This window comes from Rana temporaria, chromosome 2 (genome assembly GCF_905171775.1).
Source record: "Rana temporaria chromosome 2, aRanTem1.1, whole genome shotgun sequence".
NCBI classification, from domain to species: domain Eukaryota; kingdom Metazoa; phylum Chordata; class Amphibia; order Anura; family Ranidae; genus Rana; species Rana temporaria.
The window spans coordinates 121,210,254-121,228,205 of record NC_053490.1 but is presented as its reverse complement, the minus strand read 5'-3'; positions in this window follow the sequence as shown (position 1 = coordinate 121,228,205).

Here is a 17,952-nt window from a genome sequence, read left to right as displayed (position 1 = left end):
GGGCTGTTTTGCTTCTGCAGGTACAGGGAAGCTTCAGCGTGTGCAAGGTACCATGAATTCTTTTCAGTACCAGGAGATATTGGATGACAATGTGATGCAGTCCGTCACAAACCTGAGGCTTGGGAGACGTTGGACCTTTCAACAGGACAATGATCCCAAGCATACCTCCAACTCCACTAGAGCATGGTTGCAGATTAAAGGCTGGAACATTTTGTAGTGGCCATCGCAGTCACCAGACTTAAATCCGATTGAGAACCTCTGGTGGGACTTAAAGAAAGCAGTTGCAGTGCGCAAGCCTAAGAATGTGACTGAAGGTGGAAGCGGCGGTGGAGGAGGAGGAGGAGGAGGTAGCCAACACAGCAGGTTTTGTTTTTTAATTTATTTATTTTTTAAATTAGGGTAAACCCCAAAATAGTGAGACAGATCTAGGGTTGCTACCTCATCCCTTTAAACCTGAACACAGAGTTACACAGGTTCTGGGGCTAATTTAATGTCGATAGACTCGATAAGGCACCAAGTGAGTTTAATTAACAGCACCTTAATCAGTCAGAGAACCTGTGTAATTAATATGTTTTTGCTTTGGAAGGGATGAGATGGCAACCCTAGAAAGTTCAGAAAAAAACAATGGCTGGGTAAGGCTGGCCCGGTGTCTATTCTGCACAAGGTACGGACAACACCTCTGGGATCCATGCCTGGTTCATTTTAACCACTTCAGATCCGTAGGACGTCCTGGGACGTCCTGGACTTTGAGTGGTGATATCTGAATGATGCCTGCAGCTGCAGGCATCATTCAGATATCTCTGTCTTCAGCCGGCGATTCTGTGCACCAGAAGAACGATCAAAGCAGCGGTTCCGTCACTCGATCGTTCTTCTAGGCAGCGGGAGGGGACGTCCCCCCCCTCCCGCCTCCATCCGGTGCTTCTCCGGGCTCTCCCGTGCCATCGGGGGCCCGGAGAGCGAATCGGCCGGCGCGCGTTGCTGAACCATAGAGATGACTGGTGACCAGACGGTCACAGTCATCTCTATGACCGTCGGAGGGCCGGGCGCGACGTTATGACGTCACGCCCGGTACCCGGAAGTAAACAAAGCCGCAATCGCGGCTGTCGGCATGTAATCGGTGAAATGTTTTTCACCGATTTCATGCTTGTAAGCCTGTAGGAGAGATGTGGGGTCTTATTGACCCCACATCTCTCCATAAAGAGGACCTGTCACAGTGATTCCTATTACAAGGGATGTGTACATTCCTTGTAATAGGAATAAAAGTGATCAAAAAAAAAAAATGTCAAAAAAAGTGTAAAAATAAAAAAATGAAGTAAAAAAATAAAATAAAATAATAAAAAAAAAAATTTAAAACGCCCCTGTCCCGGTCGCTCGCGCGCAGAAGCGAACGCGCATGCAAGTCCCGCCCACATATGTAAACACCGTTCAAACCCCACATGTGAGGTATCATCGCGCGCGTTAGAGCGTGTGCAACAATTATATCACTAGAGCTACTCTGTAACTCAAAAATAGTAACCTGTAAAAAAATTTAAAGCGTCGCCTATGGAGATTTTTAAGTACCGAAGTTTGGCGCCATTCCATGAGTGTGCGCAATTTTAAAGCGTGACATGTTAGGTATCTATTTACTCGGCGTAACATCGTCTTTCACATTATACAAAAAAATTGGGCTAACTTTACTGTTTTGTTATTTTTTAATTCATGAAACAGTTTTTTTCCCTAAAAAAAGGCGTTTGAAAAATTATTGCGCAAATACCGTGCGAGAAAAAAAGTTGCAATGACCGCCATTTTATTCCCTAGGGTGTCTGCTAAAAAAAAATATATAATGTTTGGGGGTTCTGATTAATTTTCTAGCAAAAAAATTTTGATTTTTACATAAAGGAGAACAGTGCCAAAATAGGCCCGGTAAGGAAGTGGTTAATGAACGTGAGCTTGTCCACATTGGCTCTGGACAGGCGGCTGCGCTTGTCTGTGATAACGCCCCCTGCCGTGCTAAATACACGTTCAGACAATACACTGGCCGCAGGGCAGGCCAGCACCTCCAAGGCGTAAAGGGCAAGCTCAGGCCATGTGCCCAATTTGGAGACCCAGAAGTTTAAGGGGACATAGCCGTCATTCAGTACGTGTAGGGGTGTGCTCACATACTGCTCTACCATGTTGCTGAAATGCTGCCTCCTGCTAAAACGTTCCATATCAGCTGGTGGTGCTGTTTGTTGTGGCGTGCTGACAAAGCTTTTCCACATTTCGGCCATGCTAACCCTGCCTTCTGAGGTGCTGGCGGTGCCCCTGCTGCGTTGGCGACCTCTTCCTCCTCCTCTGCCTTCGCCTTCTGCTTCCACTGTGCCCCCGCTGCCAGGTGGGAATTGCACCAGCAGCACGTCTAACAGCGTGCGCTTGTACTCGCGCATCTTGCGTTCACGCTCCAGTGAGGGGATTAAGGACGGTACATTGTCCTTGTAACGGGGATCCAGCAGCGTGGCCACCCAGTAATCAGCACCTGTCATAATGTGCGAAACACGCCGGTCGTTGCGGAGACACTGCAGCATGTAATTGCTCATGTGTGCCAGGCTGCCCAGAGGCAACGAAAAGCTGTCCTCTGTGGGAGGTGTATCATCTGTGTCCTCTGTATCCCCCCAGCCACGCACCAGTAATGGCCATGAGCTGGTCTGGATGCCATCCTGCTGTGAACATGGTTCCTCCTCCTCCTCCATGTCTTCCTCCTCCTCATCCTCCACCGCGTCATCCTCCAGAACTGTGCCCTTGCTAGACAATTGTGTACCTGGCCTTTGTTGGTGCACGAACCCACCCTCGGAGCCACTTGTGAATGACTGCCCTGAAAGCCTTGAGAATGATCCCGATTCCTCCTCCTCCTCCTCCTGTGCCACATCCTGTTCCATCATCGCCCATAGCGTTTTTTCAAGGAGGCATAGAACTGGGATAGTCACGCTGAGAGCGGCGTCATTGGCACTGGCCATGTTGGTGGAGTACTCAAAACAGCGCAACAAGGCACACAGGTCTCGCATGGAGGCCCAGTTATTGGTGGTAAAGTGGTTCTGTTCCGCAGAGCGACTAAGGCGTGCGTGCTGCAGCTGGAACTCCACTATCGCCTGCTGCTGCTCGCACAGTCTGGCCAGCATGTGCAAGGTGGAGTTCCACCTTGTGGGCACATCACATATGAGGCGGTGAGCAGGAAGGCCAAAGTTACGCTGCAGCGCTGCCAGGCGAGCAGCAGCAGGGTGAGAACGCCGCACACAGACGGCCCGCACTTTCTGCAGCAGCTGTGGCATATCGGGGTAAGTTCTCAGGAAACTCTGCACCACCAAATTCAGCACATGCGCCAGGCAAGGGATGTGCGTCAAACCGGCTAGGCCCAGAGCTGCTACGAGATTTCGCCCGTTATCGCACACCACCAGGCCCGGCTTGAGGCTCACTGACGCCAACCACTCATCGGTCTGTTGTTCCATGTCCCTCCACAACTCCTGCGCGGTGTGTGGTTTTTCCCCCAAACAGGAAAGTTTTAAAACTGCCTGCTGGCGTTTACCCATGGCTGTGCTGAAGTTGGTGGTGAATTTGTTACGCTGACTGGATGAGGAGGCGGTAGAGGATGAGGAAGCGGAGTAGAAGGAGTTAGGAACAGGAGGCAAACTTAAGCACCCTGCAATCCTCGGTGGTGGAAGGACATGCACCAAACTGCTATCCGCCTCAGGCCCAGCCGCCACTATATTTACCCAGTGCGCTGTTAGGGAGATATAACGTCCCTGACCGTGCTTAATGGTCCACGTATCCGTAGTTAGGTGGACCTTGGCACAGATGGCGTTGCGCAGTGCACACCTGATTTTGTCCCCCACTTGGATGTGCAGGGAAGGGATGGCTCGGCTGGAAAAGTAGTGGCGGCTGGGCACGATGTACTGTGGGACAGCCAATGCCATCAGGCTTTTAAAACTCTGCGTCTCCACTCTCCACCAGACGGAATGACAGCATTTCAAAGGCCAGTAATTTTGAAATGCTGGCATTCAGGGCCAGGGATCGCGGGTAGTGTTGCTCACGAATATTCGTATTGCGAATATTCGGCTCGAATATGGCATATTCGAGTATTCGCGATATATTTCGAATTTCGCGGTGAATATTCGCAATTCCGAATATTCGCATTTTTTCAATTTTATTTTTAAAACAGATCACATCCTATCGACGTCTAAAAGCATTGCTGGTATGATTAGAGACCCTGGGCCGAGTAGCTAAGCTGAGGCGATCCTTTTATGTTGCCGAATATAAAAAAAAAAAAATTGCGAATTTTCGCTAATGCGAATGCGAAAATGATTGCGAATTTTCGATAACTGTGGTAGGAGAACTCTGATTGTCTCTGATGCAAAAGGGGGGGGGGCTTTGTGTATGTTTCTGTTATGAATATTTGTATGTTTGATATTATTTTTTTTTGTAAGAAGGAAAAAATTGCGCATACCTTAAAAAAAGGGGAGAATACAGCAGCAACTCAAAAATGTTATACAACATAAATTAATACAAGACAGAAAATGGAGTCGCTCTACAAGAATAAAAAATATGTCTAGTGACAAGACATGTGGGCAAATTATAAAATAAGCAAGTGCAAATAACTTGTGAAATACACAGTGAAACAAATATATAAAGAAATATAGTCCCAATAATAGAAAAATAATCTTTCATAAAAATGTCTTTGATATGTGAAGTGAAAAAAAGTCCAAAGCATGCAGCATGAACGTGTTCAATCTTCAAGGTGTTTGATTGACAAACGGCTGTGACAGATGGATAGAGTAAAGAATCACCACCAATGCAAAACACTTTTTATTTTCTATTGTAAAATATCACGAATATTCTGAGCCAATCAGAGTGCTCCTTCCGCATTTGCCGAATATTCGCAATTATTTTGTATTGTAAAATATCAAGAATATTCTGAGCCAATCAGAGTGCTCCTTCCCCATTTGCCGAATATTCGCAATTATTTTGTATTGTAAAATATCAAGAATATTCTGAGCCAATCAGAGTGCTCCTTCCGCATTTGCCGAATATTCGCAATTATTTTGTATTGTAAAATATCAAGAATATTCTGAGCCAATCAGAGTGCTCCTACCGCAGTTATCGAAAATTCGCAATTTTTTTCGCCTTCGCAATAGCGAAAATTCGCAATCATTTCATTTCGATAAAATATCACGAATATTCGAATTTAGCGAATATATCTCGAATATTCGACTATATATTCGAGATATATCGCGAAATCGAATATGGCGTATTCTGCTCAACACTAATCGCGGGTGGGTAGAGGGGTACTTCCTCTTACGCTCCAGTGTTTGGGAGATGGAGAGCTGAATGCTTCCATGGGACATTGTGGAGATGTTTGGTGACCCAGGTGGTAGTGTTGCTTGCCGGGCCTCTAATTGAGGGGTGGCAGGTGGCACTGTCACTACGGAGGTGGATGAAGAGGCAGAGAGGCCCGAGACTGATGCAGAAGAGGAAGCAGGAGGAGCCAGAGACCTTTCTTGGTTTTTGAGGTGTCTACTCCACTGCAGCTCGTGCTTTGCACTTAGATGCCTGGTCATGCAGGTTGTGCTCAGGTTGAGAACGTTTATGCCTCGCTTCAGGCTCTGATTGCACAACGTGCAAACCACACATGTCTTGTCATCAGCACATTGTGTGAAGAACTGCCACGCTAGGGAACTCCTTGGACCTGGCTTTGGTGTGCTCGGTCCCTTGCTGCGTTGGGCAGTAGCAGGCGTACTGTCTAGGGGACAGACGCTCTGCTTTGGCACCCTGCTCCCTCTTCTGCTGTGCTGGTGGCTCTGTGCGACCACCGCCTCTTCCTCCGAACTACATGTGTCACCTGCATGAGGTTGATTCCATGTCGGGTCGAGGACCTCATCGTCCTCCACATCATCTTCCACCCAGTCTTCACCACTGCCCTCCTTGTCGGTCTGCACAATTGCAAAAGCACCAGTGTTTCATCATCATCATGCAAGACGTGCTGTGATGGTCCCTCCATGAACTCATCCTGAAATATAAGTGGTTGGGCATCGGTGCACTCAATCTCTTCCCCTTCTGGGGCTGGGCTAGGTGGATGGCCCTGGGAACACATGCTAACAGACTCATCAAAAAGAAGAAGAGACTGCTGCATGCTTTGGGGCTCAGACTGCTTGGCTGATTTGCAAGGGGGTGAGGTGAAAGACTGATGGTGGACATCGGCTGCAGGCGCCAACTCTGAGCTTTCAGCACAAGACTGGTTGGAAAACAATGTGAACGAACTGGAGGCACTGTCAGCAACCCAATCTACTTCCGCCTGTTCTGCTCCTGGCCTCAACATTCGTAGAGCTGGATTAGGCCCGACCAAATACCGCTGCAGGCTCTGTCGGCTACTCGCACCTGAGAAAGGTGTTTCACTTGTGCTTGTAGCTGGCACAGATCGACCACGTCCTCTCCCTGTAACAGGAGCTCCACCAGCAGCACCACGACTGTGGCCACGTCCCTTATTTGACGTTTTCCTCATATTTCTCAAATTTAGGGTCTTGCCCTAATTTTGAGAAATTTTAAATACAAAAATAGTGTAAGCTGGTGAAATAGGCAGAGATTCACCTATATATTTCTCTACCTATAGCAATAAGCAGGAAGCCAGCACTAAACAATGTACTGCACAGACAGTATATCACAGGGGACAGGTGGAGTGCTGGTGAAATGGGCAGAGATTCACCTATATATTTCTCAAATTTAGGGTCTTGCCCTAATTTTGAGAAAATTTAAATACAAAAATAGTGTAAGCTGGTGAAATAGGCAGAGATTCACCTATATATTCTCTACCTATAGCAATAAGCAGGAAGCCAGCACTAAACAATGTACTGCACAGACAGTATATCACAGGGGACAGGTGGAGTGCTGGTGAAATGGGCAGAGATTCACCTATATATTTCTCAAATTTAGGGTCTTGCCCTAATTTTGAGAAATGTTAAATGCAAAAATAGTGTAAGCTGGTGAAATAGGCAGAGATTCACCTATATATTTCTCTACCTATAGCAATAAGCAGGAAGCCAGCACTAAACAATGTACTGCACAGACAGTATATCACAGGGGACAGGTGGAGTGCTGGTGAAATGGGCAGATATTCACCTATATATTTCTCAAATTTAGGGTCTTGCCCTAATTTTGAGAAATTTTAAATACAAAAATAGTGTAAGCTGGTGAAATAGGCAGAGATTCACCTATATATTTCTCCACCTATAGCAAGAAGCAGGAACCCAGCCCTAAACAATGTACTGCACAGACAGTATATCACAGGGGACAGGTGCAGTGCTGTTGAAATATACAGAGTCACCTATAGATTGCTGACTGCCCCTATAGGAAAAATATTTCAGGAACCTGTCCCTGACTATGTACTTGACAAAAACACAGTATATCACAGGTGCACAGGTGGTGTGGCAGGTGTAGTGCTGTTGAAATACTCAGTCACCTATAGAGTGCTGACTGCCCCTATAGGAAAAATATTTCAGGAACCTCTCCCTGACTATGTACTTGACAGAAACACAGTATATCACAGGTGCACAGGTGGTGTGGCAGGTGTAGTGCTGTTGAAATACTCAGTCACCTATAGAGTGCTGACTGCCCCTATAGAAAAAAAAATTCAGGAACCTCTCCCTGACTATGTACTTGACAGAAACACAGTATATCACAGGTGCACAGGTGGTGTGGCAGGTGTACTGCTGTTGAAATACTCTGTCACCTATAGAGTGCTGACTGCCCCTATAGGAAAAATATTTCAGGAACCTGTCCATGACTATGTACTTGACAGAAACACAGTATATCACAGGTGCACAGGTGGTGTGGCAGGTGTAGTGCTGTTGAAATACTCAGTCACCTATAGAGTGCTGACTGCCCCTATAGGAAAAATATTTCAGGAACCTGTCCCTGACTATGTACTTGACAAAAACACAGTATATCACAGGTGCACAGGTGGTGTGGCAGGTGTAGTGCTGTTGAAATACTCAGTCACCTATAGAGTGCTGACTGCCCCTATAGGAAAAATATTTCAGGAACCTCTCCCTGACTATGTACTTGACAGAAACACAGTATATCACAGGTGCACAGGTGGTGTGGCAGGTGTAGTGCTGTTGAAATACTCAGTCACCTATAGAGTGCTGACTGCCCCTATAGGAAAAATATTTCAGGAACCTGTCCCTGACTATGTACTTGACAAAAACACAGTATATCACAGGTGCACAGGTGGTGTGGCAGGTGCAGTGCTGTTGAAATATTCAGAGTCACCTATAGATTGCAAACTGCCCCTATAGCTGAACAAAATTCCTAAACTATATGAAGCACAGCAGATGTCACAGGAATAGAGTGCTTGTTGATATTTCTGGAGCAGCATACACCTAAAACTGTCCCTAAGCAGATTCAGCAGCCTTTCCCTCACATAAGTGAAGCAGTGACAACGAGCCAGATACACCTAAGACTTTCCCTAAGCAGCAGATTCCAGCAGCCTTTCCCTATCATGAGTGAAGCAGAGTGACGATCTGTGCCTCTATCTAATATAGAGACTGGTCACATGATGGGTCACATGCTGCACTGGCCAATCACAGCCATGCCATAAGTAGGCATGGCTGTGATCAGTTCCCAGTCACAGTAGTAACATGAATGGCGATTGGCTGCCGTGCAGCGCGATAAAACATACCCGAACTCCGAACCCGAATCCGGACTTTTTCCAATTATTCGGGTTCGGGTCCGGGTTCGGGAAAAACCCAAAGTCCGTACCGAACCCGAACTTTACAGTTCGGGTTCGCTCAACCCTATTTACAAGCAGAGGTGCCAACGGTGCCTAATAGCACATCCCTCGGGACAAGGCTGGCCTTGGAGAGAGCTCGTTTGATGGTTTTAATGGGATAGCCCCTATCCAAAAATCTATGGGACATGTTACAAGCCTCTCTAGAAAAATCATCTGATGAACTGCAGAGGCGTTTAAACCTCAAAAATTGGCCAAATCGTACGCCGCGAAAGGTGTGCCCTGGATGTGCACAGTCTGCCCTGAGGAGGGCATTGCCTGCTGTTTTCTTCCTGAAGAGGCTAGTTGTAATGCCACCATTAATTGCTGTTAATTTAACATCCAAATATTTAATAGTAATATTTTGTAAATTCCCGGTGAATTTGAGGTTAAGACCGTTATCATTAAGGTAAAAAAGCCAAGGGCCAGATTCACAAAGCACTTAGGCCGGCGTATCTCGAGATGCGTGGCGTAAGTGTAAATATGCGGCATGCGTATCTATGCGCCGTATCCCCAAAACGAGATACGCCTGAAAACCAGCTTTTTCCGACCGACGTAAAAAGATTACACCGGCGCATCGTGGGGCGTAAAAATACGCTAGATGCACCATTATTTTGCTAGTCAAATATGCAAATGAGGGAGATACGGCGATCCACAAAAGTACGTTTTTGCGTTGCAGGCTACGCGCTGTGCGCATCAGCTGTATGTCCGGTCTAAAGTTACCCCTTATAAAAGCAGCCTTAACTTTGCACCAGACGTGTGCAGGTCAGCTAAAGCAACACCGTTAGGGACGAGCTGAGCACACACACTTGCAGGACAACAATCTGTATGCCAACATGCCAGGGGCATCCATGGTCAAAGCTATACTAGTGGATTTAGATGCGCGCAGAAGGAGGAGGGAACGGAGGAGGAGGAGGGTACGGGAGAGGATATACCAACCGTGCATAGTCGTCTTTGGCATGGCTGATTCTGAGGTGTATCGCATCTTTAGATTCAGCCCTGATGCCATCCAGGAATTAACCACAACCCTGAAAGATGACATCACCAACCCAACACACCGCTCACATGCAGTGCAGTCAAGGTACTGGCAACACTCCATTTCCTTGCCACTGGCTCTTTTCAGAGCACAAGTGGAGTGGTGGCTGGGATGTCCCAATCCTCCATTAGCAGATGTGTGCACCAGGTTATCCCCGCAATCCTCAGACGCATGGCCAACCAAATCATCAAACCCACCCAGGAGGACCTGCGATGAAGGCAATGCGTGATTTCTACAGAATTGCAGAATTCCCACACACCGTGGGGGCCATTAATTGCACACATGTGGCACTACAGCCCCCCCATGAGACAGAGGACATATACCGCAATCGGAAGCACTGGCATTCCATCAACGTACAAGCGATAGTCGATGCCCAATACCTCATATGGCACGTCCGTGCCAAACACCCTGGGTCCAGCCATGACAGCTACATATTCCGTCAAAGCAACATCCCAACAGAATTTGAACAGAACGTGTATGGGGAGAGCTGGCTGGTTGGTGAGTGACATGGGTCAGGCATGGGTCAGGCATGTCTGTCCCCCCCCATGATGCAGACATCACAAGGGGCACATGCATGACTAACATCCTCCTGTCTTTTCCCTTCCAGGTGACTCTGCATATGCACTTGGACCCCATCTCATGACTCCATTCCGGAACCCCCAAACCCCAGGAGAGCAAAGATACAATGAAGCACACACACGTACCCGTGGAGTGGTGGAATGCACATTTGGCCTCCTGAAGTCCCGTTTGGATAAGTCTGGGGGTACCCTGTTGTATTCCCCAAACTTTGTGTGCCAGATCATCGGTGCATGTTGCATGCTGCACAACTTCGCCATGAGAAAGGGCCTGGAGATTGAGCAACGTGATGACCTGACCCCCGAACCAGACATTCCCCCCTGACCGAGGGTACCCCATCTTCTGAGGGAGCAGAAGTCAGGAGACGCCTCGCAGAAGGCATCTTTGCACGTTAGGCCTCGTACACACAAGGGGACATGTCCGATGAAAACGGTCCGCAGACCGTTTTCATCGGACATGTCCGCTCGGAGACTTCGGTTTGATGGTTGTACACACCATCAAACCGAAATCCGCGTGGACAGGATACGCGGTGACGTGGCCGTGCCGTCGCCACGACGATGACGCGACGATGTGCGCGACCCTGGAAGGTCAATGCTTCCACGCAGGCATCGAATCACTTCGACGCATGCGAGGGCTTTCGGCCGAGCGGACATGTCCGGTGAGTCGTACAGACGACCGTACATGTCCGACGGACAGGCTTCCAGCGGACATGTTTTTTAGCATGCTAAGAAACATTTGTCCACTGGAAACCTTTCCGATCCACCGGAAAATTGTCCGGTCGGCCGTACACACGACCGAACATGTCTGCGGAAACTGGTCCGCGGACCAGTTTCAGCAGACACGTTCGGTCGTGTGTACAAGGCCTTAAACCCACACATTAATCATGGCACAAGTAGAATGCATGCATGCACACCACTGTGGTCCCTAGCACACACACCCCACATCCTTATCAAATTGGATTAGACCAAAATACACTGCACGGTACTAGGGAGCAGCAACGCCACGCCAAGGCTCCAATTATGTCACTGTACATTCATATACCATTCACACGGACCTGGGATCACTTCTCCCTGGTCCTGGGGAACCCTTCTCCACCACAAATGAGGGTGACACCCCTTTTCCGGCAGGAATGTCACCCCCACATTCATAAATCATTCACAAACATAAAACAAATCATAATCACAGTAAAAAAAAAAAAAACACTGAAAACAAAAATACACAAAAAATTAACGTCGGCGTGACCCACGCCTGGGCTGGCCACGGCCACGCACCCGGCCCCGGCCCCTCAGGGGAGACTCATGGGGGGGGAATCAGGGGAAGGAGGAGCCTCCCCTGGTCTCTGCCCACCTGCCGGCCTGCCCTCCAAGGCCACGGCTATCCTGGTGAGGCTAACATTCAGGGCTGCCGTATTGGCCTGGACTGCCTGGGTCAGGGTACACACCTCCTGACCCACGCCTGCTGTGGTGGTCTGCATTTCATTAAAGCAGTTTATGAATGCCAGGGAGTTACAGCTCACGTCAATCACTGAATCCTTTATGGAGGCCAGGCTCTCCTCCATCCGGGCCAAAGTCTGGGTGACCTGACCCAGATGGCGGGTCTGAAGGGCCTGGTCCCTCCTAGGATTAGCAGGCAGAAAGTCTGACACCCTCCTGGTCTTCCGGGTCACCTTCCTGCCTCCAGATGAGGCTTGTGGCCTGGGAGAAGGGGAGCCCCTTGGGGGGGAGCCCTGTTGGGGGAGGAGTGGGAGGGGCTACCCATGATGGAGGCCTGACTGTTGCCAGCCACAGGGGGAACGTCCTCCAAATGGAGAAGTACCTCATTGGCACTGGTGACCTCCTCCTCCCCCTCAACCTCCTCCTCCTCATGAGGTGAGCTGTGGCCACTCCCCTGCCCTGAGGACTCCTGGCTTTCTTGGGGGTCTTCATCAGCCTGATGTCCGGGGGATGGTGCAGACTGGCCAGATGGCCCCGCACCCTCCTGCCCAACTGTGGATGACACAAAACATACACAGGTTGGAGGATCCACACACTTGTCACATATTCCCTTCCCCCACCACACATGCTACTCGCCAGATAGAAAAAAAAAAACGTACCTGTCCTCACGGCCTCCTCGGAGTCAAAGCCAGGCAGGCCCACCACTTGCTGCCTGTGGAAGCACTGGGCCACTGCACGCTCCTCAGCAGTCAGCCTTATGGTGCAAGGTGGTCCCCCTCCAGTGCCCCTGGAATGTGCTGTTAGCTTGGCCAGCTTCCCACGGACCAGGCGCCTCAGATCGTTGATCTTTTTGGTGATCCCACTGAGGGTCCTCGTTTCGCCCCCCAACACATTAATATCATCTACAATGTCCTGTAGGATCTGCTTCTTCCTGGCCGGGGTGGTGTCCCAACTCTCAGGGCCATGCAAAAACCGCCCATGTAGGGTGATGGCCCTGGTCAGAATTTCCTTCTCCCGCACAGAGAAGTTTAACTTCCTCTTCTTTGGTGCTATATCAGCACTATGCGGTGCAACATCCCCAGCCTCGAATACCACATTCTGCAGCGGAGGCGGCAACCCCTCACTAGAGATCCTCCTGGGGCGATCCCTCACCTGCACATTCTCCCCATGCCTGCTGCGATCCCTGTGTTCCGGCCCGTGACCGGCCTTACTCAAGAGGGTTCCGCCGCCATCTTGGGGCCTAGTCTGCCGGCGAATCTCAGGTGCCGCGATCCGTGGCAGTGACGGAGACCCCTCACCAGCGATCCTCCTGGGGTGATCCCTCTCCCAGTGTATACTGCGGTCTCGGTATCCAGGCCCGTGACTGACCATACTCGTGGAGGCTCCGCCGCCATCTTGGGGCCTAGTCCGCTGGCGGATCCTGGTCCTCAGTTGCTGCGACACTCCATCTGCCTAAGCCCCTCCGAACTAATCCCAATTCATCAGGGTGGAGAACAGTGGAGACAGGGGGGTCGTTTGTGACTTCCTGCACAGTGGACATCCACATACATCAAGGTGAACAGCCGCAGTCTCCCTACACCCAAATTCTAATATCAGCTCCCCGGTTCCTCCCTGCACCTATCTCCATGACCCACTTTTAACAAGCATTCCCCCCCCCCCCCCGTGGCAATCATTAACCTAACCAAGACAATGATTTAATCAAAAGCTTTACTTTGGGGGCGCATGCACGGCGCAACGCGGTGGCTGGTCTGATGCTATGATCTCTTTTTGACCAGACTTTCCAGGCAGGAATCCAGGGGCTAGCTCTCCTCTAACTCTCAAACAGAATACTTTAACACCCCCGTGGAACATCTCGGTGCATGTCAGGAAGAAAAAAAAAAGAAGGGCGTAATAACCGCTCTCCACACTCTCACACAAACTATGTTTTGAACCTAGAGCGCTCCACTAATACAGCGAGGATGTCTCAGAACGGCGCAACCTCTAAAGGTTCCACACAGGCTCAGGCTACATCTACAAGAAACAGTGAGTATGCTCTTCCCCTTACTAAAGCTGATTTAGATGACAATCTGACAGCAATTTATGAAAAACTTGTTGGCAAACTGGAAACAGAGCTGCACAAAACAACTAGTGCCTTATCCCAGGAGATTGCCAGCATAGGAGGCCGCACTGACATTCTTGAGACTAAGCATGATGAACTATCATTAGCTCATAACGACCTCAGGAAGGATTATGAGACTCTAGCTGACAGCTTCTCCTTTATGCAAGCCCACATAGAAAATTTAGACAACAGAAACAGAAGAAATAACAAAAGGGTACGTGGCGTCCCTGAGTCTGTCACAGATTTAAGTCAAGCTATCACCAAGTTGTTCCATAACCTTGTTCCTGATAAGCCTCTATCTGCTTTTGCTTACGACAGGATTCATAGAGCTCTGCGACCCAAACCTGCCCCAGATAAGCCTCCACGTGACATTATATTGTGTATGAAGGATTTTTATCACTAAAGAAGACATAATGAGAGCCTCCAGAAACACACCAAATATTGAGCTTGATGGTATTAAGTTGCAAATATACCCAGATATCTCCCCTGCGACTCTTGATAGGAGACGCAGAATGAAAGAGGTTACCAATATCCTCCAAGCAGCGAGAATTAAATATCGCTGGGGCTTCCCATTCAAGCTTTCAATCATGCACAACGGTTCAACCTATACGGTGTACAATGTCATAGAGGGCAAAGATCTTCTTGTTAAACTGGGTTTGCTGGTACAATCCCCACCTCATCGCTTCCCTTCCACTCCCAGATCGTCGCCTATGTGGTCCACCCCTTCATCCAGACGTCCTCAACGTGAACTTTTAAGATGGGACCATCCCTCCCAAGACCATAAATCTTCAGTAGGGGATCTTACTGAATTCAGTCTTGACATTTCTTTTTCCACAAGTTTCTTGTTCCTAGTTACATTAACAGCTCTTTGGTTTAGTTCCTGTTAGCTACAAAAGAAATGGACAGACAAGAGGGGGAGATAAGAGAGGAGGGGGAGAATTTTTTTTTTTTTTGCCTATTGAAGTGCCTACCCCTACACAGACCTTGTTTTCTTTTTTAGCTCCTTTGTAATGGCACTGGATCCTACAACCAGGACTTTTTGGAGGTCATTTCTCCACTCAACCTATCTGTGTTAATTCAGGGATAAATCCCCCCTATATTTTTTTTTCTCTCTTTCCCTCCCTCAAAGGTTCTTATGCATTAATCTGTTCTGATTTTTCTCACGAAATGTTTATTATATGTGTGTGCCCGTTTACAATTTTATAACATACTTTTTTCTACCAGGCAGTTTTGAAAACGAAAACCTTATACCATGTTATATCTTACAGTGCACCTACATAATCTTACAAGATGCCTGACGTGTCCCCCGTTGCTAGTTTGTCCCCCGATCCACTCCTGTGAACCACCGCCTTCCCCGTTTGGATGGCGTGGAGTGTTCCAGGGGTGGATTCAGGACTACATTGTCCTTTGGATACATTTTTGTGGCTATGTGACCTCCTGTCCCTTATCCCCCTTTTTTCTCCTGTTTTTCTTAAGTGTATTGTAGCCTTTTTGGCTATTGTTAACATGTTTATTAGAAGACTTTCTTTCTTTCCTATGGTTTGCTTACTCATGACAGACGTAATGACAGAATACCTTGGCACTTTGAACTCTCCCAAACACAGGCGTACAACAGATGTTTTCCACATCCCTTTCTATTTCCCAGCCTGGCCTCTTAATCAGCTTCTGATGTTTATATACTTCATCTGCTACTTGATAACCCCAGATGGGCCATCACCCAACCTATTTTCCTCACCTAGCTCACTTTCCAACTCTAACAATAGGCCTTAAGATATTCTCACACAATGTACAAGGCTTCAACTCCCCCCACAAGCGCAAAAAAAGCTTTCAAACACTATAAAAGATTAGGAGCCGATATCATTCTGCTACAAGAGACTCATTTCTCTTCAACAAACCACCCGAAATATTTTGATAAAACTTTTAATCAAGTTCACTACACAACATTCACTAACAAATCTAGAGGGGTTGCCATATTCAACCGTAACACGATTGTTTTTGAACTGTCAAATATTTATAAAGACGTAGACAGCCGCTTTATTATCATGAAAGGTAATATAAACAGACGCTCCCTTACCTTGGCCTCGGTGTATGCCCCAAATAACTCACACTCTACTTTTTTCAACAAATTTTTTGACACCCTGGACCAATTTAATTCACCTCATATAATTATTGGAGGTGACTTAGCAGCCCATCCCGCACTTGACAGAAGCAGAATAGTTCCCTCCTCTAAAGCATTTACCAAGTCTATTAACCGCTCTCTCAGTAAACTTCAGCTAATAGACTCATGGAGAGCACACAACGTCGGTATAAAAGCATACACCCATTACTCCCACCCTCATGACTGTTATGCTAGACTTGATTATATATTTTGCACTCCTATTTTGTTGGCAAACTCTTCCTCTGCCTCAATACACCCATGCCCATGGTCAGATCATAACATGGTGGGTTTTGAAACATCTCATATTGGTCTATCCCCAACTACATTCAGTTGGAGACTAAATGATTCTCTTCTTTCTGACCCATCCATCTTCCAAAAAATATATTCTCACCTGGAGGAATACTTCGCAGATAATAGACCTAATGAATCTTCCCCCACCTCGATTTGGGCTGCCCACAAGGCAGTTTTGAGAGGCCATTTTATCAATATTGCGGCAGCTAAGGAAAAAACTAAAATAGCTGACATTAAATGTCTCACAAAAGAACTACATGACCTGTATAATAATCTAAACCATTCAATCTCACCTGAATTGACTGCTCGTATCCGTACAAAACGCCAGGCTCTCGACACTTTATTATCAGAAGATACTGAAAAAACGTTGAGATTCTCTAAAGAGCTAAGTTTCTCTTACACGGAAACTCGGCTTCAACAATGTTCGCTAGAAAACTGAACTCAGACTCTAAACCTTCTCACATCTATAAATTACGTAACCATAATGGCAATCTAGTATCCCACCCCCAAGAGGTCTTAGACATTTTTACCTCCTTCTATAAAGATCTCCTTTCGGGTCCTCAAACACACCCTCACCCTTCATCCTTAGAATGGCTAAATAACCTCAACCTCCCCACCCTTTCAGAACAGCAAACGTCTTCCCTAAATGAACCATGCAAGGAGTTAGAAAAATGGAAACATTATCAAAAACCTTAAATCCTCCACAGCCCCAGGCCCCGACGGTTTCTCTTCAATCTATTACAAATATTTTGCCCCCCTACTAGTTCCTAGTCTCACCAAATTATTTAACTATGTCTTATTGGGAGGCAAGTTTCCAGATGAGATGCTATTGGCAAATCTCTCCCTGGTACCGAAACCCCATAAAGATCACTCCCTACCTCAGAACTTTCGCCCCATCTCTGTTCTCAACAACGACCGTAAACTGTTTGGGAGGCTTTTGGCCAACAGACTGGCCTCAGGGATCACTACACTTATTAGTGCTGACCAATCCGGTTTTGTTCCTGGTAGACAATTGACTAACAATATCAGATTGGTCACCAATATAGTACAGGATGCCAATCTTAATTCTCGCCCTATCTGCCTCTTAAGCCTTGACATCCATAAAGCGTTCGACAGTGTTAATTGGCCATACCTAAATCACCTGCTCCCCAAATTCGGTATTTCAGATAGATTTATCCATGGTTTCAATGCACTGTATCACGCTCCTCAAACTAGAATTAAAATCCCTGGCAATAACTCCAAATTTTTCCCCCTCAGCAGAGGCACCAGGCAGGGTTGCCCCCTCTCCCCTCTATTATTTGCACTAGCTATTAAACCCCTGGCACTAGCCATTAAACAAAATACCAATATAAAAGGATACCAAAAAGGCCCTGACCAGTTCAAAATTAGCCTGTATGCAGATGACCAGGGCCGTTTGAAGGAATTTGGGGGCCCTAAGCAAAATGGACATAGAGGCCCCCCAACCCCCCCTGCACGCGCACACAAAGCCTACAGGAACCGGTGGGCGGCCTCCTACTGGCGGCTCTGGACTGTGAGGGAGGGAGGAGGAGGGGAGAGGGAGGAGGAGGGGAGAGGGAGCCAGGCAGGACA